The sequence below is a fragment of the Spermophilus citellus genome (genome assembly GCF_964194105.1).
Source record: "Spermophilus citellus genome assembly, chromosome: 2".
Classification (NCBI taxonomy): Eukaryota; Metazoa; Chordata; class Mammalia; order Rodentia; family Sciuridae; genus Spermophilus; species Spermophilus citellus.
Window position 1 is genome coordinate 158254614 of NC_138183.1, and position 23910 is coordinate 158278523.

The following is a 23910-nucleotide window of genomic DNA, read 5'->3' on the forward strand; positions in this document are numbered from 1 at the left end:
AGGAGCACAAGTCTCCAGCAAACGGGGGAAGAGCAGCAGAGGCCTTCCAGTCTCTCTGGGCCACAGGTGAAAGTCCAGGGCAGCTGAGAGTATGCTCATGAGTCCAGTATGGCTGCCATAACAAAGCATCATGGCTGGGTAGCTTAAGCAAAGGACACGTATTTTCTCATAGTTCTGGAATTTAGAAATTCAAGAACAAGGTGTTTGCAGATTTGGTGTCTCTGAGATGATCATCTTCTTGCTGTGTCCTCATATGATCTTTCCTCTATGTGTGTATGTCCCTGATGTCCTTCTGGGTACCCAAGTTTCCTCTTCTTATGAGAAAACCAATCAGACTAGATTTGAGCCCAATCTCATTTTAAGTTAATTACCATATTAAAGGACCTATCTCCAAATACAGCCACATTCTCAGGTACTTGGAGTTAGGACTTCAACACAGAAACTTGAGGTAAAGGGAGCACAATTCAGCCTATAATAGAAGAGAGACAATAACCAAGCACACACACACACAAACACACACACACACCACCTCACAGGTGGTCCAGGGAAATGTAATGTCTTGGGCCCTGACCATGGGAGTTTCTCTGTCACTGAAGAAGGGATAGGATCACTGTCACTAATGTCCAAGTGGTAAGATAAAATTCTAGGCTAAATAAAAGCTATAACTAACACCCTCTTCATCCATTACCATAAGAATATCAAGCAAGAACTAATACCAATCTAGCTTGGAAAGAGGGGCAAGAGCAAGAAATCAGATATCCTCTAAGGTATAGTTACAAATGGAAGACCTGAACCTAAGGGTGGAGGATATGTGTATTTGTTTTGTTTTTGTTTTGTCATTATTTTGGTTTGGGTTGGATTTTTTTTCCCCCCACCAGGGATTAAACCCAGAGACACTGAACATCCCTAGCCCTTTTTACTTTTTTATTTTAAGACAGGACCAAAGATGGGTATCATGGCTCCTTGATGTCTGAGAAGGTGCAGCTTTATCAGGCCACATGGTCCCCAAGGTGTCAGGGAAGAGGTGTGGGAAGAGCTAAGAAGTTAGGTGGCTTCTTGTGCATGCAAACTAGCAGCCACACATGGTCCTGAACTTGGAAGAGCCCTGAACTTGGTTTAATGCTTTGTAGGTGAGCATTTAGAAATTCTTAATATTTTTTAATAGGGGGTTTGTATTGTCATTTCCCACTGAGCCCTACAAATTAGGTAGCTGATCCTGTCAGGAGGCCGTTCCTCACTGTGTATCAACAGTAGCTGAAAGCAGAAGGGAAAGACCCAAGGAAAGATAATTAGCTTTTACTATGACATAAGAGAACTTGCTTGTCTCTTCTTTGGTTTATAAAACTGTAAAGCCCTCCCAATACACTCATCTATTCCATTCTCCTACCTGTAGCAAGCCTGCTCCCATTCCTAAGATAGACCAAATAGTACCTACAGTTTGGATTCGCTTCAAGAAAAATAGACCCACCTTTTCCTTCAGGTTCATTTAGAGACTATGTTATCCACACACTATAGACTAATCTTCTCTATGAACCCAGTTCAACCTAAAGAAACTAATTTTATCCTATAGTTTTCAGAAATGTTTGTTTTCATCATCTTATTTGATCTTCAGAGCATTTATTCCTTGTCCAACAAACATTAATTAGCATGAGCAGGTTGCCAGGCCCTATCATACAGACTGGAGTTAAGACAGGTCTCTGCCCTTGTCCCCTCCACATGGGTTCAGGAACCAGACTTGGGTGGTTGGGTGTTTTATTAAGTCTGTGATCAAAGAGGAATTTTTGCTTCAGAATAGTTCATAACCAGATTCTAGACCTGATTTAGACGATGAGACTTGGGACTTTCTATTTTTGTTTAGATGATATTTTAGATTTAGAATTGATGCTGGAAAGGGCTAACTTTAGGGCATATTGGGATGGGATGAGAAAATGTATTTTGCCTATGAGGCAGATGTGAATTTGGGGGGCTACTATTCTGTTGGGTTGAACACTATCCCCAAGGTATCACTCCTTCCTGGAGCCCCAAAATGTGATCTTATTTAGAAATAGGTTCATTGAAGATGCCATTAATGAAGAAGAGGGGCTGGGGGTTAGTCTTAGTGGTACAGCACATGCCTGGTATACTGTGCAAGGCCCAGGGTTCCATGCCCAACACCCACAGGACAAAACAAGTCAAGGTTATACGAGTGTAGTATTGGTGTCCTCAGAAGAGAAGAAACATGCAAAAAGAAGGCCACATGAAGATGGACGTAGAGGTTGGAGTGACACATCTATAAGCCAAGGGACACCAGCGATTGCTGGCAACCAGCAGATATTAGGAGAGGCATGGCCCCCCTTGGAGGGCCCAGAAAGTTGAGTCCTTTTTGATTTCAGACTTCTACTCTCCAGAACAATAGGATAAATTTCTGTTGTTTTAAACCACTAAGTTTGAGGTACTTTTTTAGGGCAACCTGGTGAAACTAATAAAGGTGACTTTCCAGTAAAACACAGTGTGTAGACAGCAAAAAATAGTCTGGAATATACTGCATTACAATTAATTGTGCATCAGCATGATGGAAGATTAGGACATGGATTCTGGAGTCAGACTGCCTGGTTCAAGTCCAGACTGCACTAGTCATCCTGAAGCTTCTAGTAAATTACTAAACTTCTCTGCACCTTAATTCATCATTTTAAAAACTGAAGATACTTGGAGCACCCAACTGATTAGTATAAACCATGTGCAAACTTTTCTTTTCTTTTTTTTTTTTTTTTTTTTTTTGGTACTAGAGATTGAAACCAGGGGTGCCTGGTGTCTTTGTTTTTTATTTTGAGACAGGGTCTCACTAAGTTGCAGAGGTCCTTGCTAAATTGCTGAGACCAGAATGGAACTTGCAATCCTCCTACCTCAGCCTCCCATGTCACTAGGATTACAGGCATGCATCATCATGCCTGGTTTGGAGCACACATTAAGAAATATTCTTCATCAGAATAGTCACTACCATAAGCAGGAGTTAACACTGCAAGAGTTTAAAATCTTGTTAGTGCTCTGAGGAGAACCATAAAAACAACAAAACCCAAGGCTGGCTCAGTGCTTAAGTATATTGGTCAACCCCAAAATCCTAAGGTCTAGTAAAATTAAAACACTCAAATGTGACCCAGATGTTTGAATGATCATATAAGAAAATTAAAATCATAACATATTTACTGATAATGATAATATATTTAAGTCTATAGAGGGAAAGATAAACTGCATGCATGACAGATGTGGAATATTAATAGAGATGGAAACTATAAGGAAGAATCAAATAGAATTGATAGAAAGGAAAAACACAGTAACAGAGATAAAGACTATCTGCAATGACCGCATCATTAGAACAGATACAACTGAGGGAGGAAATAGTAAACTTGAAAATAAGTAGAAATTACCCAAACTAAAATAAAAAAGAGGAAAAAGAGAGGAGGAAGAGGAAGCATCCAATATTCGTGGAACAATATCAAACATACAAGTTTTGGGGATCTGGACATTAGAGGAAAGAAATGAGTGGAATAGAAATATTTTTCCAAAATAATGACTAACAATTTTCAAAAATTAATGAAAAAACACACCCATAAATCCAATAAGTTCATAGAATATCAAGTAGAATAAATGTCAAAATAAAACATAAAACAATTTTAAAACCTCCATATATCATTTTCAAACTTCTGAGAATCAAAAATAAAGAGAAAATCATAAATGTAGCCAGAGATAAAAACACATATTACACAATTAAAAGAAAAAAGACAACCCAACAAGATTTCTACAGCCAATGAAAATATCTCTGAAGAGAGAAACATAAATAAGGATTTATTCAGGAAATCAAAAGTTGATAAGTTCATTGTCAACAGACTTAGACTAGAAAAAATAAAAGAAGTTCTTCAGGAAGAGAGAATATTGGGATAATTTTGACTGTGTATAAGAAAATAAAAAGCACATTTTTAAAAGGCATAAAGATAAATAAAAATCTATTTTTGTTTATAAAATAACTATAGAGCTAAAAATGCATTGATGTGTTATATACACGTAGAACATATAAAAGAAAAACATTTAACAACAATAGCACAAAAAATAAGAGAAAGAAATTGGTAATATGCTGTTGTTAGATCTTTATATTATCTGAGAAACATTATGTTACTTGAGATAGACTAGGACAACATAAAAACTACACTTAATTTTTAAGAGCTAAATAATAAGCCTACAGTGGGAATATAATGGAATCATTAAACAAAATTAATCCAAAATAAGACATGAAGTTAAAAAACAGATTATGAAACAGAAAAACAGAAATTAACATGGCAAGGTAATCAATTTTAATGAGAATATACAATAAGTACATTAAATATAAATGATCTAAAAAAAGCAATCAAAAGAAAAGGATCATCAGGTTGAAAATAAAAGTCAGACTAAACTTTTGGTGCTCTAAATATAAAAAGATTAATTAAAAGCAAAAGAATGGAAAATATATACCATAGAAACACTAATAGAAAACTGAAATTGCTTTATCAATATCAGACAAACTAGGAGTCAGAAGTATGAATATTACAAGACATGGTGACTTTACATAATGTTAAATGATCAATACACTTAGAGGAGATAATAATATTAAATGTGTACATACCTAATAATATAGCTTCAAAATGCATTAAGCAAAAACTGATAGAACTGAAAATAATAACAGGCAATGAACAGACACTCCTCAGAAGAGGATATTCAATCAGTCAACAAATATACGAAAAAATGTTCATCATTTCTAGCAACTAAAGAAATGCAAATCAAAACTACTCTAAGATATCATCTCACTCCAGTCAGAATGGCAGCTATTATGAAGACAAACAACCATAAGTGTTGGTGAGGATGCTGGGAAAAGGGTACACTCATACATTGCTGGTGGGGCTGCAAATTGGTGCAGCCAATACGGAAAGCAGTATGGAGATTCCTTGGAAATCTGAGAATAGAACCTCCATTTGAACCTGCTATCCCTCTCCTCGGTCTATACTCAAAGGACTTAAAAACAGCATACTATGTTTACAGCGGCACAACTTACAGTAGCTAAACTGTGGAACCAACCTAGATGGCCTAGATGCCCTAGATGATTCAGTGAATGAATGGATTAAAAAATGTGGCATATATATACGCAATAGAATATTACTCAGCAATAAAAGGGAATAAAATCATGGCATTTGCAGGTAAATGGATGGCATTGGAGAAGGTAATAAGTGAAGTCAGCCAATCCCAAAAAAAACAAATGCTGACTGTTTTCTCTGATATAATGAGACTGATTCATAGTGGGGTAGGGAAGGGGAGCATGGGAGGAATAGACGAACTCTAGATAGGGCAGAGGAGTGGGAGGGGAAGGGAGGAAGCAAGGAGTTAGCAAGGATGGTGGAATGTGATGGACATCATTATCAAAGTACATGTATGAAGACACGAATTGGTGTCAACATACTTTATATACAACCAGAGATATGAAAAATTGTCCTCTATATGTGTAATAAGAATTGTAATACATTCCACTGTCATTTATTTTTTAAAAAAATCAAATATTTTTTTTTAAAAAAAGAATAAAAGGCAAATTCACAATTATGGTAGCAGCATAACTCCATCCCTGTCCCCATCTGAACACAGCCTCATTCCCTGTGTCTTCGAGTCTGTTTCTCCTCATGAGGACAGCAATTGTTGGATTTATGTCCCACCCTATTTAACATGACCTCATCTTAATTTGATTACATCTGCAGTGCCCCTATTTCCAAGTAACATCTTGTCATAGAAACTAGGGATTAAGACTTCAACACATCTTGGCAGGGGATGGTGGAGGCACATAATTCAATCCACAACAAATATCGTGTGACCATTTCAATAATTACAGAAAAACATTTGAAAAATTCAACATCTACTCGTGATAAAAACTCAAACCACTAGGGCTGGGGATGTGGCTCAAGCGGTAGCGTGCTCGCCTGGCATGCGTGCAACCCGGGTTCGATCCTCAGCACCACATACAAACAAAGATGTTGTATCCGCCAAAAACTAAAAAATAAATATTAAAAAAATTTTCTCTCACTCTCTCCTTAAAAAAAAAAAAAACTCAACCCACTAAAAACAGAAGGAATTTTTCTCCACATGAAAAAGAGTAACTACCTAAACCCTCCATCTATTAACACACTATGACAAAAGATTAAATGCTTTTCCCCTAAGATAGAAAACAAGGCAAGGGAATCTGATCTTGCTACTTCTGTTCAACATCACATTAAAAGTCCTAGCCAGTGAGTGCAATAATGCAAGTAAAATAAATTAATGGCTTACAGTTTGAAAAGGAAGAATTCATCTGTCTCTAATTTTCAACATGATTGTCTAGATGGAAAATCAGAGAAAAAAATACTAGAACCAATAAGTGAGTTTAGCAAAGTCACAGAATACAATGTCAATATACAAAGAGCCATAGTGTTTGTTTTACTAGCAGTGAACATTTAGAAATTGAAATTTACAAAAGTACTATTTATAATAGTACCCCAAAATCGTGAAATACTTATGTATAAGATTAATAAGTCCAGTACCAGTATTCTGAAAATATTGATAAAATAAATCAAAGAAGATCTAAATAAATGGAAAAAGACAGTGTTCATGGATTTGAAGACTCGATGTTATTAAGATGTCATTTCTCCCTAATGTGAACTACAGATTTAATTCAATTCCATTCAAAATATCTGCAGAAATTTTTGTAGAGATCAATATTGTCAATCTAAAATATACATGGAAATACAGATGAACTAGGATAGACAAAACAATTTTGAAAAAGAACAAAGTTTAGGAAGTCACACTACTTGATTTCAAGACTCAGCATAAAGCCAAGCTGACCAGGACAAGACGGTGTCAAAAAACAGGATAGATTTAGTGGCATGCTAAAGCCAGCTCATGCCAGCTCATGTGAGCTGAATGTTAATTTTTCAGGAGTTTTACAGGTTGATTGTTTTCACATTGGTTGCTTGAAACCATCCACTGTGAGAGTATTTTAAAAACAGAAATCAGTATATACAACAAATCATGACTGTTCTACCCCACACACACCATTCCCAAGAGCTAGCTCTTAAACATGGCTACCTCTAGATCATTGGAACAGAGTAGAGAATTAAAAAATGACCCAGATATAATAAGGCAATTTATTTTCAATACAATTTTAAAGATATTTATTAAAAGATGGTCTTTCCTACAAATTATGCTAAAACAAAGTGAACCTCCATATGCAAAAAAAATTACCTCAATTTATTTAATAAGGCAATTTATTTTCAATACAATTTTAAAGATATTTATTAAAAGATGGTCTTTCCTACAAATTATGCTAAAACAAAGTGAACCTCCATATGCAAAAAAAATTACCTCAATTCATCCCTTTTATCATATATAAAAATTAACTCCAAATGGGTTATAGACCTAAATGCAAAACTATAAAACTATCAGATGACATCATAGGAGGGAATCTTTGAGAACTTGTGTTAGGCAAATATTTCTTAGAAAGAACACCAAATTAATAAATTAGACTTCACCAAAATTAAGAAATTCTGATCTTCATAAAACATGTGTAAGAATAAAAATAAATAAATTACAGACCAGGAGATTAACACTTAGCACAGACTACATAAAGGATTCTCAAAACTTGATAATAATAAGGTGGCAAATAATCCGACTTTTAAAATAAGCAGCTGGGCACAGTGTCACATACCTGCAATCCCAGTTACGGGAGCTGGGGGGCTGAGGCAGGAGGATGGCAAGTCTGAGGCCAGCCTGTTCAACTTACTGAGACCCTGCTTCAAAATAATTTTTTTAAAAGCCTGGAGATATGCCTCAGTGGTAAAGACCTTGTCTAACATGTTCAAGGTCATGGGTTCAATCCCCAGTACCACACAAAAATAAAATAAAATAGGCAAAGGATTGAATGGATGGATCTTTTGCATGGCAATAAGCTCACACACACACACACACACACACACACACACACACACACACACAAATGTTCAATATTATTAGTCATTGGGGAAATGCAAATTAAAACCACACTGAGACCCCACTACATATCTAATAGAATGGCTAAGATAATTTTTGATAATATCAAGTATGGTGAGGTTGCAGAGCAACTGGAATGCTCCTACATGCTGGGAAATATAAAATAATACAGTCATTTTGGAAAGCAGGTTGGCAATTTCTCATTAAGTGAGACATATTCCTATCTTACAATCCAGTCCTCCCACTGCCAGGTGTTTACTGAAGTGAAATGGAAGCTCATTCTTAAGAAAATCTGTATGTGAATATTTCAAGAGCAATTTTATTTATAATGGCCAAGTAGAAAAATTCCAAATGCCCCTCAACTGAAGAATGGATAAACACCTACAAACTGTGCCTACTCTGGGACCTCACTCCATATTAAAAAGGAGTGAGCTGCAAAATGAGTGACTCTCAAATGCTTCATGAAAGAAGACAGACTTACAGGCTTCTCTGTGGATCCATTTATATGACATCCTGAAAAGACAAAAGTATAGAGGCCAAAAGCAAGCCAGCAGGATGGGGAGTAAGGGAAGAGGCTAAAATATAGGAATTTGGGGAATGATTGCAGTGTTCTGTCTTGACTGCAGTGCAAGTTAAACCACCATGTTTGTCAAAACATACAGAATTATATATCAAAACAGGTGGATTCTACTGTGTATTAATTAGCCCTTAATGAAATGAAGCCAATTTTTTTGAAGAAAGAATCATTTTGGCCATTGGTTATAAATGGACGGTGGGGCAAGGGTCAAAGCAAGGAGACCAATAGGAGACTATGGCAGTACCCAGGCAAGAGATGACAGTAGCTTAGACAGACAGTGGCCTTAGAATCTGACAGGGTATATATAGGTCAGTGATCCCGCTGGAGGCAGTTTCAGTAAAGAGGCACAGGGAGAGTCAGGTTTCAAGGGCAAGGAGAGGGCGGTGAAGCTGTGCACACAGCACAGGATCCCTAACTACTTGTCTTAGTCAGTTTCTGCCTCTAGAGCAGAATACCTGAGACTGGGTAATTTATAAAGAACAGAAATTTACTCTGTCATAATTTAGGAGACTGGAAAGTCCAAGAACATGGTGCTGATATCTAATGAGTGCCTTCTTCCTGAGCCCTTACAAGGCTGAAAATCAAGGGAGAGAGAACCCACTCCTATAAGCCCTTTATATAGCAGCATTAATTCATTCATGAGGATAGAGTCCGCATGACCTAAACGCCTCCCATGAGACCCCGCCTCCCTACACTGTCGCATTAGAGACTGAGTTTCCAGCACATGAATTTTGCAGGGGACCCAAGCATTCAAACCATAGCACTGCTCTTTCAGGAACCTGCATGGACCTGCCCCACTAAATGAGCCCTGCCTCCGAGAGCAGTCTGAGCCTGCAGGGACCAAATGCCCCAGGCTGCCTGTGACTTTCCTGCTGTCAACACTGGAAGCCCTGCCTCCAGCGAAACCCCTTGGTCCCAGGTCCACCTGAGCAATTAGGCACCTAAGCCTGGTCCCCAGCCTGCCCCTGGTTGTCCCTCAGTTCTATCTTCCCTATGGGGTGGCATCTCCGTTCCTGTCCCCTACACACCTTTGAAACTGCTCATCAATGCAGGCAGGCTTAAGACAGAAGGACATGCTGCTGCTTTTCAGGTCACCTTAAGGCTGAATGTGACCCTTGATATCAGGAAGAAGTAAAAGAGTTATGCTGTCACTCCACGGGCACAAAGTCAAGAGCCTGGGCTGGGAACTTGCATGTCACCCTGCTCAGGCTTCTGAAATGCCTACCTTGAAAAAGATTCCCCGGCTCTTGCTTTAATCTTGTCTTTGGTATTTTCACTGCTTTCGAAACCAGAAAGACATGTCCTTCTCCTTAGGCCTAGTCCTGCTTTCCTACCACACTCCCCTCCTCTGGGTCTCCTCCCACTCGGGTGACAGGTTTCCTCATCTCCTTCACAGCCTGAGGAAGTGAGTCCCAACCTCAGTGACACCAGTGAAGCAGTCCAGGACAGCACTTGAGGACCTGGACTTTGGCACCATGTGGAACCTGAATCTGACTCCTAGTGTTGTCACATTGCTCCTCCAACCTTCAGGGTTTCCCTCTGTAAGATGGATAGGATGAAGTCTGTCTCATTGGATTTCCATGAGAATGAAATTAAATGAGATGATATATAGAGGGGGAAAACTCAGCAGACTACTTGGAGCAGATCACGGCAACAAATAAATGCAGCTCTTGGTTGTATAAAATGTGTCCAACTGCAAGGCTCAACAATAGGGACATGGTTAATAAGTTAGGCTATGGACACCATGATTTATTTATAGAATACTGCATAATATAACCATTAAAAATAATGTTCTGAAGAATACTTAATGGCACAGAAAAATGATCACAATATAATTTTAAGAGAAAAATCAGGCTATAAAATTCAAGTCTCAATTCTTAAAAGTAAAAAAAAAAAAAGAGAGAGAGAGAGAGAATATAAATGTGTGGTATTGTACCTGTTTTTTAGAACAAACAACTAAGAAGAAATATAGCAAAACATTGGCCAGTTGTTCTTTTTTACCACTTTATATTCTTCTGTGTTTTCAAGTTTTCTCTAATGAATATGTATTATTCTCATAACAATAGGTGCTGTTTTAAAAATTCATTCATTAATTTACTCATTCAAAGTTTTTGGGGTTTTGTTTTGTATTGTTTTTGGCACACATGTTGTGAGCCAAGCAATATTTTAGACTCTGGGGATCCTGTGTTGAAAAAGTTAACAGGCAGGATTTTCTCAGGACACCCACTAGGCTTGCATTTAATTCTCCTTAATTATTTTATGCACTATTTTTTCTCCACCTCTAGACAGTGTATCCTCCAGGGAAGCAGTTGTGTGGTCCCTTTCTCTACAGCCCTATGGCATCGCACTCTGTGCACACAGGAAGAACTCAGTAATGGATTTGCTTTAACAAGGGGGGCTTGATTGACAGTGGCCATTTTCCCAGAGTCAGTTATTCCAGGAAGAGCAGATAAGAGATGCCTTCCTGTTTGAGGCTGACATCTGCCCCTTTCTCCCCCATCCTGGGAATGAAGACTGCCATCTGCAGTGGATTTTCCCAGTGGCACACGAACCACATGGCTGGGCTGGTCTTTTGTGAAGGGAGCATCTTTTTCTCTGGGATCCTCAGAATCTACATCAAACCTGCCTTTTCCCACATTTGGCAACTTGAGGTCATGGCAGGAGTCTTCTACTGTTTTTGACACCCTGGATCCCTTGAGGAAAAGGCAAGGCCTATAGACCTTGCTCAAAATATTTTTGTTCAATGCATAAATAAGTACACAGGATTACAAAGGAAACCAAGTGTACTGAAGTGCAATTAAATAAATACATTTTAAATACAGGTATTATATAGGAATGGATTTGCTTCTTTGAACCACATTAAAAAAAAATAAGATACAACATTTGAAATATAGGCAAATTAAATTGCATTTTTTAAAAGACATAAAGGCTATATTGGCTAGCTTTAGGAAGAACATGAAATAGTGAGAAGTCTTTGATGAGACAATACATTTGTCATTTTATACATCTAACTGATTTTAGGGTGCGTGTGTGTATGTCTGTGTATGTGTGTGTGTGTGTGTGTGTGTGTGTGTGTGTGTTAACAATATTAACAATCTAATCCTCAAAGATATACTTTTGAAAATGAAAGTAAAGCTTCCATGCTTTCTCTCAGGGAGCACCAAAACTCAAGGCTTTGTCGTGAAACTCTAGTGGTAGTAGTTTTTTGGTGCAAAGATCAATGAATTCCTCTGTCTGAGTCGACAACTTTGAGACAGTTTATATCACAAGAAAAAGAATGTGACTCCGTAGCTCAGCATGATACCATCAAGATACAAATAATTTTTGAAAGAGTTTAAAAATATTTCCCGGTGACGATAGCACTTTCCCTTTAAATAAATTGACAGAATTTTCTATCTCGACTCCATTGAGTTACAGCACTCCTTCCAGCATCCATGAGTTTGCAAAGATGTCAGCTTCGACATCCTTTCATGTCAGCAGCTTACCAAGAAAACTGGTACTAGTCTCAGGAGCATCCATAATGGTGATATCAGAGCCTTGCATTGAAAGATTCGTCTCATTCAGATGATTACAAATCTCTGTGGGTAGGCCAACCTACAGACAAAATTCTGTCTTGCAAAGCGTTCCAAGAATGGCTTTTCTTTTCCTTTTAGAAAAGTCAGTGAAACTTCCTTTTGAAAGCGGTGAGCCTCTCTGCAGAGGAGAAACACTTCACATTCTGCCATCAGTTCTTGATAAAACCTTTAAAAAATGCTATGATTCAGTCTTTGATAAAGTTGATGACTTCTTTGACAAAACTTCTAGGAGAGGTGCTTGATAATTCACTAAAAAAAAGTCACTAGCACAGTTAGATATCGCAACGGCTCCATCTGTGCAAGGAGATGAAGCTTTTCTGTCCTGTCAGATTTGTTTGATTAAATTAAAACACACACACACACAAAAAAAAAAAAAAAAAAATCAGACACCATTTCCCAAACACGAGCTGTCTTTGTCTTTCCAAAGGCACTCACAAAACCATAATTCTTTATTGACACCAACAGGCACATCATGAATAAAGCAAGCAGGCAGCTATGTGGAAAGGTATCTGTAGTTTCTCTGGGTGACCGGCTGAAGGGACTGATAAGCTGTCAATTCCACCATAACCTGTCAGTCAGCGTTCCATTCCTGTAACCAGTATCTGAGATCATCAACTCATAGGAGGAAAGGTTTATTTGGGCTCACAGTTTGGGAGGTTTCAGTCCATAACTGATTAGCACCATTGCTTTTGGGTCTGTGACAAGACAGTGCATCATGGCAGAAGTTCATGGCGGAGGAAGCTGCTCAGCTCCTAAAGCAAAGAGAGAAAAAGGAAGGGGCCGGGTCCCAGTATCCACTTAAGGGCACACTCCAGTGACCTACCTCCTCCACTCGGCCCCACCTCCTAAGGTTCCACCAACTCCTCAAAGCACCACAGGAAGGCCGCCAGGTCTCCCAGGCACAGTGGCCCTTGGGAGACACTTAGCCAAAACTTAGCAACATGCTCTGAGAGGTGCCCACTTTTCTGCAAACACCTCTCTTGACGAGGAAACAGCTTCCAGTTTTTAAACTGTGTTCTGGCTCACAACTGCAGTGCATGTTCCCAGTCTAGGTGGCCTGAGATAAAGTTTCTCCAGTAGTATAAGCTTTGGTTAGAAGTTTCAAGAATGCTTCCAGAAAAGGTTTTCATGTAGTATACTAGCTTTTCCAAATTGAACTTCCTTCAAACAAGTACACCCAAATCCCCTCATTTTCTATGGATGCATTTTCTAGATGAACAGAGGTGTGCTTTTCAGCCTCCTTGCCTTCAAAATTCCATTCTCAATGACTTTCCCACAGAACAAGATATAAGTCATTGTGACTTGTTTTGTCCCATTGTTTCATTAATGTGGATTAAACCCAATCCATGGTTTTTGCTGGACCTTTCTTTTCTTTGCAAGAATGAATTAGGTTCATAAAAATATTAATAAGAAATAGAGCTAAGTCAAAACACTTTAATCCACTGACATTCTTTGAAAACAAATATTTTGAGGCTCCTACAAATAATTTGGCTGACAAGTCTACATAGGAGATAATAATGTGTAAAATATTTATTAAATTCGGTAACAAGTGAGTAAAATAAGCCAGGTTTTATGATAAGCCATTTGTGGCACTGTGTCTTTTAACCTTTGTACAGATGAGGAATCACAGATTTACTAAAAGATCCCATCCTCCCTGGAACGAAACTGTTGCTGCACGGGACTTTCTATGACTTTCTAGAAATCATGGTTCTCCTTTCTGATGCAGTATTTCTCACAAATGTATTTTTTTTTATGTCTGGAATTTTTCACAATATAGTATAAGAACCCTGGTACATAGCACATTGTGCGTATGAGACTATACTTCATAGCACAGACATGGTACAAACAATAAAAAGGGAAAATCCCATCAGAAAAAGGACTCTGTTTCTGCTTCACACAGGTTGCTACTCTATGCATGGCCCACATCACTGCAATACATCAGCAGGGATGAGAAGTCGCCTTAAATATTACACTCCGACAGCCAGCTCAAAGATGGGGCATATTGGAATTGGTCTGTGCAGCGCAGGCTGCACTGCCTACAGAGAGTTAAAACTTCATGTTAGAGTGATTCAGATCTTCAAAACTTGAAGTAACTACGAAAATGCTGCAATCCCTCCTGCAGATTGATCCACAAGCAATTTCAGTGAAGGAATGTTGGAAGGCCTGGGTCCCAACTGTCAGAACACAAGAATTCAATGCTTGGTTGCTACCCTGTGCACGTGCAGGGCTGCCAGGTAAGTGGCCAGCCATGTTGCAGAAGCGTCTGTAAGGAAGACTGTGATCACGCGCTGGCAGCCAGTCTCATAGCTGCTATAATTTCCAAAGAGTGGTGGGCGTAAACAACATTCCAGATATCTACAACAACTGTAATGTGATATGAAAATATTTGGGATTTCTATTGATGACAAAATCACAGGTCGTGCTAATTCTACTGGTTTGTTGCCACATTTATAATTGAAGGAGATGCTACATTTCCCTGAGAAAATAGTAAAAATAAAGTTGTAATTTTTTCCTATCCAAGTTCATGGACCCTCTGGCTCCCAATTCATAAACCCCTGGGAGAACAGTCATGGACCTCAGTTAAGAGCCTCTGTTTTGTGTGGTTCATGATGGTCCAAGGAAGCAGTTCCCAAACTTCAGATGAGAGAAGTGAGTATGATGCCAACCTTACATTAAACTTATGGAGTTTTTCTTCTTTGTTTTTAAAATGTCCTTTTAAATGTCTCTACTGTCCTAGAGGCAGTAGAAGGTAAATATTTTAAGGTCTTGACTAAATTAAAATGAGAAGTCAGCAATCCTATGTCAGTTCTCTGAGCACCATTTTTATTACATATGTTACCCAAAAGCCCCAAACCTGGGACTGCTTGGTCCTGGACACTGTGACAACCCAATGAGCACTAATGTCCAGCCCCCAGTGGGACACTGGGTTAGTTCATACATCCACTTCTCAGGGAAAGTGCCCCATCCCCAGGCCAAAGTGGCATCCTTAGCAGCCTAGACCAACATGGTCACCTCATGGTCCTGATAGAGATGGATATGCAGGGTGGGGACTTGGCTCAGCATAGCCAATCGAATGTGGTTATGACTAGGTGTCTGATATCTGGAAATGCCAAGGTCATCTTGCCACCCCGAGGGAAAGTGGGCTCAGAATGAAGTCAACAGAGTGAAGAGTGAAGAGGAGGATGAACCCTGGGCTCTTGGGGATATCCTGCTCCCCAGGAGCTGTGCCACCCCTAGACTTCTTGCCATGTGAGATGATGATGATGATTTGTGACAGTGGACTTTTTATTGACACATACCAATAATTGTACATATTTGAGGTATACAATATGATGTGTCAGTTTATGTATGTATAGTGTGTATTATAATCAAATTAGGGTAATTAACATATCCATCACCTCAAACGTTTGTCATTTCTTTGTGGTGTGAACATTTAAAACCCTTCTCTAGCAATTTTGAAATATACAGTGCATTACTGTTAACTATATTCACCCCACTGTACTACAGAAAACCAGAACTCATTCCTCCTCTCTGGCTGTGACATTGTACCCATCGACAACCTCTGTCCTTCCTCCCCTGACCTCTCCAGCCTCTAGTCACCATATGCTACTCTCAACTTTTATGAGACCAGCTTCTATAGATTCCACATCTGGTATGAGATCATGTGAGATTTGTCTTTCATTGACTGACTTATTTTACTTAAAATGATGTTCTCCAGGTCCATTATGTTGTCAAAAATGACAGGATTCATCCCTTTTTTTTGGGGGGGGGGTGTGATTAAGGATTGAACTCAGGAGCTCTCAAACACTGAACCACATCCCCATCCCTATTTTGTATTTTATTTAGAGACAGGGTCTCACTGAGTTGCTTAGTGCCTGACTGTTGCTAAGGCTGGCTTTGAACTCTTGATCCTCCTGCCCCAGCCTCCAGGGCCACTGGGATTATAGGTGTGCACCACCACACCCAGCTATTTCATCCCTCTTTGTGGCTATATAGTAGTTCTGTGTGTGTGTGTATATTTTACATTTTCTTTATCTATTCATCGGCTGATGAGCACTTAGGTTGATTTCCTCTTATTATGAATAGCATTGCAATGAACATGAAAATACAGATACTTCTGCAACATACTGATATCCTTTGAATATTTGGATATATTTGGACATATGCCTAATAGTTGGATTGCTGGATTTGTACAGTAATTCTATTTTTAATGTTTTAAGGAACCTCCAAACTTTCCAGGGGGTTCTTTAATGTGTCTGCCACAGCTAGATACCTTAGGAAGCATTAGGAAGGGGTTTTACCTCTTAAAAGCAAGTTCCTGCATCAGGGTACTCATCGAGAGCTCAAGCTGCCCAAGCTGGCTCATGTAGATTCTTTCCCATGATCCTAACTCAATCCATCCTCTTATGTCTTACTAATTTTACCTCCTAAGTATCCCATTACTCCTTCCTGTCCTTTCCATCTCTCCTGCCAACTCCAGCCCAGCTAATTGTCAGCTCTTGTTTAGTCTAATCATCAGCCTACCAACTCCCACTAGAGCCTCTTCCAAACAGCAGCCAGTCATTTTGTTTTAATACAAATCAGTTCACGTGTCTTTCCTGTTTAAAACCTTGCAGTAGTTTCCCATTGCATTCAGAACAAAGTGCAAACTGTTTAAGCTGCCTATGAAGCCTGCAGAACCTGGCCCTCCATCTTGCCCCGGGCTTCAGCGACACGGCCCCTCCCGACTCCTTCCCTCCAGAGCTCTGCTCAGCACCCGCTTCCTCAGGGAAACTTGTCAGAAGCACATCCTCCACCAGAACCAGATGTGGCCCCCCAGCACACAGTTCCACAGCTCTCCATACAGATTTCCAAGGATTCAACACCATCTTCGGTTCACCATTGGATTCTCAGCCCCTAATGGAGTATGGGTGCAATCTCTGGAGATATTTGTGCAATAAACAGATGGATGTTCACAAATGGTCACAGAGGTACCTCTGGAGAAGCTTATCCCCAAGGAGTTTCTAGCTTTATAAATAGGTACTATTTAGCTGTCCCCCAGCTCCCCACATTCTGTTCACACACACAGTGGCTTGCACTTCACTCAGTGTGAAGAGATGGGAGAGCTGTGTGACTCCTACTGAGCTCCCAGTGGTGGGCCAAACTCCCCCACCCACCGCCCCTCTGAATCATGGAAGTGAGCAATACTGCACAGTGTGTTAGGAACTGAGTGTGTGTGTCCTCCCCCAGAATTCATATGAAGCCCTCATTCCCCACCCTACATTGGTATTAGGAGGTGGGGTCTTTGGAAGATAATTCGGTTTAGATGGGATCACGAGGGTAGATTACTGTCCTTATAAGAGGAAAAAAATCAGCAGCATATGTTTCCCACCGGCACCATATGAGGACGCAGCAAGAGGCAGGCATCTGCAAATCCAGAAGAGAGCCCTCACAAGATTTTGTTTGCACCTTGATCTTGGACCTTCCAGCCTCCAGAACTCCATGAAATACATGTCTGTTATAGCTATCTGAGCCAAAACAATGAATATAAGTAATGACTGCAAAATCAGAGACATGGATTCGATTCAGTTCTGCCACTCTCCAGTTGTATATACAGAGTTGAGTATATAACAGCTCTAAGCCTCAGCTCCTCCTCTGTTATATGGGATAATAAGAGGATGAACCACACAGAGTGGCCTGGAGGACTAAATGAGAGAATACATGTAAAGCTCTTAGCAGACTGCCTGGTACACAATGTAGACGCTCAACAATGAGTATGTTTATTTTTATTTGAATGACTTTATTAGAGCTGAAACAGAGCCTTACAGATCAATGAGTAAACAATCTGATTTCACAGATGAGGAAACATGCTCAGGATGCTCCGGGGGCAGAAATAGCAGGAGAAGCCCAAATGGTGCCTCCCACTGGGTGCTATTCCCATCATCTCCCACGCCCACCCTGGTTCTCTGGGATCTGACAGCTCTGGGCCCTCCCAGGACTCAGGAATATGAAGCACAGCAGTCAGGCTATTCTCGCCTCCAGGCCCAGAGGAAGTCGAATTATTAGTAAATGAAGAAAGGACCAGAGAAGGGCTTCTGGGCCCCAAGAGAACATCTGTTCCTGAGGAGCACAGAGGCACAACCCAGGAGGTATTCCTAATTAATCCACACTGTTCATCTCTTTCAGCACACCTCCCTGGACAAACAGTCCAGACTGTTCGTTGAACTCTCTCTCAACACTGAGAGTTTGTCTCCTTCCTTTGCAGGAGCTGCCCCCTTGGCCTGGAGCTCCTCTGGCCTCTTACCCACCCTCGTCCACTGAGCCTAGAAGGAGCCTTCCAGCACCATTTCCTTCAAGAAGCTTTTTCCCCATCCTGGAACCCAAGCTGACTAATTTTCTGCTAATGACATCCGTATCATGCCAATACTCAAAGGCTATTTTGCAAGGATGCAATTCAGAAAGAGCTCCACATGTGCCTGCATCTGAGCAAAAAAAAAAGATATTCCTTGATGCCTGCCTGATATTTCAACTGAGAGCAGCTGCTTGACAACAACAGGGCAGAACAGAGAAAATGTAAGGCTTGTGTGTGCCAAGCCAGGGGAGGGAGGGCCGGGGGTGGTGAGGGTTTACAATCAATCACTTCTAAAGGGCGTGCTTCCCCTGAAGAAAGGTTTAAGGAAATAAGCGAGCAGATGTAATGAAAAATTTCTGAGTCTATTGATTGAAATCTATTGCATTTTCTTACTATTTGAGAACACATCATCTTTGCATTAGGCAATTGGCTTATGACTTATGTAAATAGAAAACAAAAACTTTTCAAGAGACAGGAAGCTGAGTGAAGATGGCTCATTCCATCACCCAGCAGTGCCACTTCTCCTTCCCTGTTGTCTTTGTGATGAGGCTGGTTCAGTCTCCTTCAGACCAAGGCCTGCTCTGCTCCACTGCTGATAACAGCAATCATGATGACAAACAGCTGCTCCCAGAATGCTTTACACCCTCCTTTGTCTCCTTTCTTTGCAGGAGTTGCCCCCTCAACCTAGAGATCTTCCTCTGGCCTCTTACCCACCCTCGTCCACCACTCAACCTAGAAGGAGCCTTCCAACATCTCCTCCAAAAGCTTTTCCTGACATCCCCAGGTAGCAGTAAGAGCTTCCTGCAGTGGGTTGCAATGGTGCCTCATCCCCATCTGTGTTGTGACAATAATCACACTGCTCTAACTACCACTTCCAAGACACATTTTTTTCACACATTTTCTTGTTCTGATAGGTCCGTGTACCCACCCTATTGTGATAATCATTACTCTGTTCATATTGCTCAATTTTAAAACACATTTTTTTTCACATTTGAACATCTCTGAAATCAGGGTGTTTTGAAAATAATGTGTACATTGAGTGTGGTAGTGTTTCTGATTTTTTTTTTCCTTCTGAAAAGCTGTTATTATATTGAGAGTATATCTTAAAATCCAAGAGCTGTATTCCTTATTCACGTGCCTTGACTACAAAGCTCCTAGAGAGCGGGAACCGTATTTTAATCATCCATGCGTCTCCACCCCTTAACCTAGCACCTGCTATATAGCTATTGCTCAATAAGGGTGGGAGGGAGGGAGGAATAGGGGAAGCCTTCGTCTGTTTTGTGCTGCTATAACAGAAAACCACAGACTGGCTAATTTATAAACTGACTTAATAGCTCACAGCTCTGGAGCCTGGAAGTGTAAGATCAGGTGCCAGCAGGTTTGCTGTCTAATGAAGTTTTTCTTCCATGATGGCGACTTGCAAGCTGCATTCTCACATGGTGGAAGATGGACAGCCAAGAGAGAGAGCCCTCCCCACAAAGACCTTTCGATAGCAGCATTAATCCATTCCTGAGGGTGACCTAAACATGCATTAGGTCTCTCTCCCAATATTGTTGCATGAAGGATTTTTCCAGTGCATGGATTTGGAGGGTCACATTTGTATCCACATCGAGGGAGAAAGGAAAAAAGAAAAAGAGGAAGGAAGGAAATGGAACTCTAATTAGATCCTTTGCATCCCTATCCCATTTAGTTTGACTTTGCATCAGAAGGCACCAAGTTTCCTCCTCTGCAATAGGTAAGCAGCAGTACACAGCGTAGACAACCACGGGGCACTATGAGTAGAGAACCCAATCAGGAGGATGGTCCTAGATTCAGGGTCCTTGTTGCTCAGCTTTAAGGAGAGTCTTCCATGAACACTGCACTCCACAGGTAAGAGCTCACTTTTGCAACTTCCACCACTTCAGCTCCCTTTCTTGGTCATGAACCTGACCAGATCTGGTCTTTCCCATCCCCTCTCACCTTATTTCTGAAGACTCCAGTCAGGGGATCTCTTTTCTCCAGCTCAAACCTGGCAGTGGCACCTTGTGCCCCTCTTGTCCAGGCCCTGCTCAAACTCCAACTCTCTCTAGAGGCCTTCCTTGGCACCTGCTCTGAACACACCTATTTTCTGTCTATAGTGTGACTGTTGTTTCGTAGCACTCCTCACAGCATAGGGCCACACATACCCAGAGCGCATACACACGACTGAAACAAAGTCAGCAATCTGATTGGCGTGTCTGGGCTGCTCTGCTGTTTACCATTTGCATATCACTGTCTCTACTCTCAGCCCAAACAAATCCCTCTCTCTGAGGCCCTTGGTTGTTGAGACGTATATGCTGGTTTTTGCACGTTTTCTTGCGGACACTCTCAGATCCTGTTCTGGCCAGGAAGCCACAAGCTGCCCTGCCCAGATAATCTCCTGAGCTGGGTCCCTCCTGCTTGACGACTGCACCTCTTACAGGTTCTTCTCAGATAACGACCTTCTTGGGTTCCTGTGCCATGCGTCACACATCAAAGGGGGCAGTAGAGGCGAGAGGAGGGGCAGCCCTATCACACCGTGGCTTGTATGGAATTCACAGTCAACTGACTCTCTCTATCAGGTTCTGTTGACATGAGCTGCTATTAAGTCAAGGTTTTCATCCTCTGCATGAACAACTGATTTTGGAAACCAAAGACGTGTAATTTACATTTGCCCTTATTACATTCCACTGTGTTTAACCTTACAGTTCCAGCTGGTGATGATCATTTTGAGGCTTCATTCAGCCCTTGCGATTCCTCAGCTGGCTGGAAACAGTGTTCACAGATTTTACAGTGGCTTCAGTGAAAGAATTGAAACCATGTCTGTATCAGGACTTTAATTCACTTCTGGGCCCTGGGATACTATGAGGCTTTGACAGCTGAACGGCCCTTAAAAGGGCTCAATTTAATAAGTGTGGGACCTTCCCAACCATCATTCCTTATCTTATCCCATCCCATCTCCACCCTTGGGCTCCTCCCACAGGGCTCCCTGTCTCAGTACATGGCACTGTCATCCCCAGGGAGCCACAGCAGGACCAGGGAGGCATTTCTGATTCCTTTCCCCACTTCACCCACTACTCAATCAGTTCCTCAGCCTCTGGAGTCAATGCAGCCTTCAGCCTCACCTTTGCACGTGATTTCCCTAGCCTCCGCCATCTTCCCCTCCCCCATCTATTTACCATGCACACCTAGGGATGGGTCATAAGCCTCGCTCCTTGCAGAAGGCTTCTCTGCCCCATAGACTGGGTCAGGGGCTACTGCCATCAGCTTCCCAAATGTCTCCTAAACCACTACACGTTGCAGCTTATTAATTCTCCCCAGCTACATCTAAGTCCTCTGAGGATACGGAAGGAGTCTTGTTATGGTGTGGTTATGAGGTGTCCCCCAAAAGCTCAGGTGTGAGACAATGCAAGATTGTTCCGAGGAGAAATGATTGGGTTAGGACAGCCTTATCCATAACTGAAGTCAGGGGGTGTAGCTAGAGGAGGTAGGGTATTAGGGGCGTGGCTTTGGGGTATATATATTTATATCTGGCAAGTGGCAATATCTCTCTCTCTCTCTCTCTCTCTCCTGCTTCCTAATCCTCATGTGAGCTGCTTCCCTCTGCCGCACTCTTCCACCATGATGTTTAGCCTCACATCAAGCCCCAAGGAATGGAGTTAGACTTCTATGGACTGAGACCTCTAAAACTGTGAACCCTCAAATAAACTCTTCCTCCTTTACAATTGTTCTGGGCAGGTCCTTTCATCACAAGTGACAAAATGGCTAACTAAAACAAGTCTGTTTCACTCATCAGATCCATAGCATTCAGTAGATACTCAGTAGGTTCTGGCAGAGGGAGGCAGGGTGGGTTGGGGATTGAACCCCAGGGGTGCTCCACCACTGAGCTCCATTCCCGGCCCTTTTGATTTTCAGACAGAGTATTGCTAAATTGTCCAGGCAGGCCTTGAACTTGTAATCCCCCTGCCTCAGCCTCCTGAGTTTGCTAGGATTACAGGCACACACCACCAGACCCAGCTCAATACATATACCTTGAATTAAGTAAAGGAAACATGCACTTGATTGGGCAAGGTTCAATTCACTGGAAAATGGTTTAGCTCAACACCCTTACGGCATCAGGCACAGGGGGGAAGCAAATCAGCTCTAGTCCTCTAATCAGCAAGGGAGCCTCAGTTTCCTCATTGAAAAGTGAGAATAAAAACATATCCTTTGAGATTATACCAAACTCAAAGAAGATCATGCATATGAATGTGTCCCCATGTAACAAGATGGGAAGCTAACGATGGCCACCCAGTCCCTCTGTGAGTGGCCCTGCCCTAACTGCAGAGGTGCACCACAGGTCACCATTGGTTAGAACTTGATCACTGGTGGCTCTCAGGGGACTCAGTACCAACTCCAGTGGGCTTTTTTTTTTTTCTTCCTCTCAATGTCTTTTGCTGTCCTCATTCTCCTATGCCACTGGGCCACTTCCAGAAGCTTTTGTAACCACCATTTCTATTGTACTCTCTTGGTGGAGGGTTTAATGATCCTGAAGGGCCTAGAAACACATTGAATTAAAGCACAAAATGGATAGCATTGTGCATTTTAGTGAAACAGCAATTAGGAGCGGCAGCCACCATGTACTCAGGAGGGCAAGAGAGCTGAGGAGAAAAGGAATAAAGTGACCTCATAAAGACACTTAATTTCATTACCACCAGACACAGTTTCCCATTATTGCTCTTGGTGTTTAATGGTTTTATGATTCCATCTATTGATGCTTAGCTAGTTCATTAACTGTGATGCTAAAAATACAATTATCTCCAACAAACCTTTCATCACTAATAAAAGGGGGGAAAAAACTCCATCATTACCAGAAAGCAGTGGGGTGGACATATCTGTGCAGCAACACCTTGGCCCCAAAGTTTTCATGGAAACTGAGATTATAACATCCCATGCTACCAGTTTAAAAATTCATCCAAGCAACTATTAGGGAGCTGAATCCCACTAGCTAGCTGGACTGATTTTGCACACCAAATTGGCATTGACTTTGATTGAGTCAGCTGAGTTGTCCTGTCACAAAGTTAGTGACCAATGTGTAACAGGAGGCTCTGCTTAACCACTCATTCCTTCATCAACTATTTATCAACACCTACTAGGTGCCACACAGTGGTCTGACAAACAGAGATGCAAAATAGGCAGGGGTCCTGTTTTCAGGAATCCTAGCCTGGTAGAGAATGTGTGTGCTGGATTCAGGGGGAGGGAAATCAGTTATTGAGCTGGGGGTCAAGGTAGACCTCCAGTCCTGGTTGGAAGAAGGAAGTAGGTACTGAGCAGGGCAGAAGTTGAGAATGGCTTTCCATCTCCCTTACCATAAAAGCCAAAGTCATTACTTGGCTTTTCAGGCCCAGCAGGATCTGTTTGCCAGCCCCACCTCTTTACCT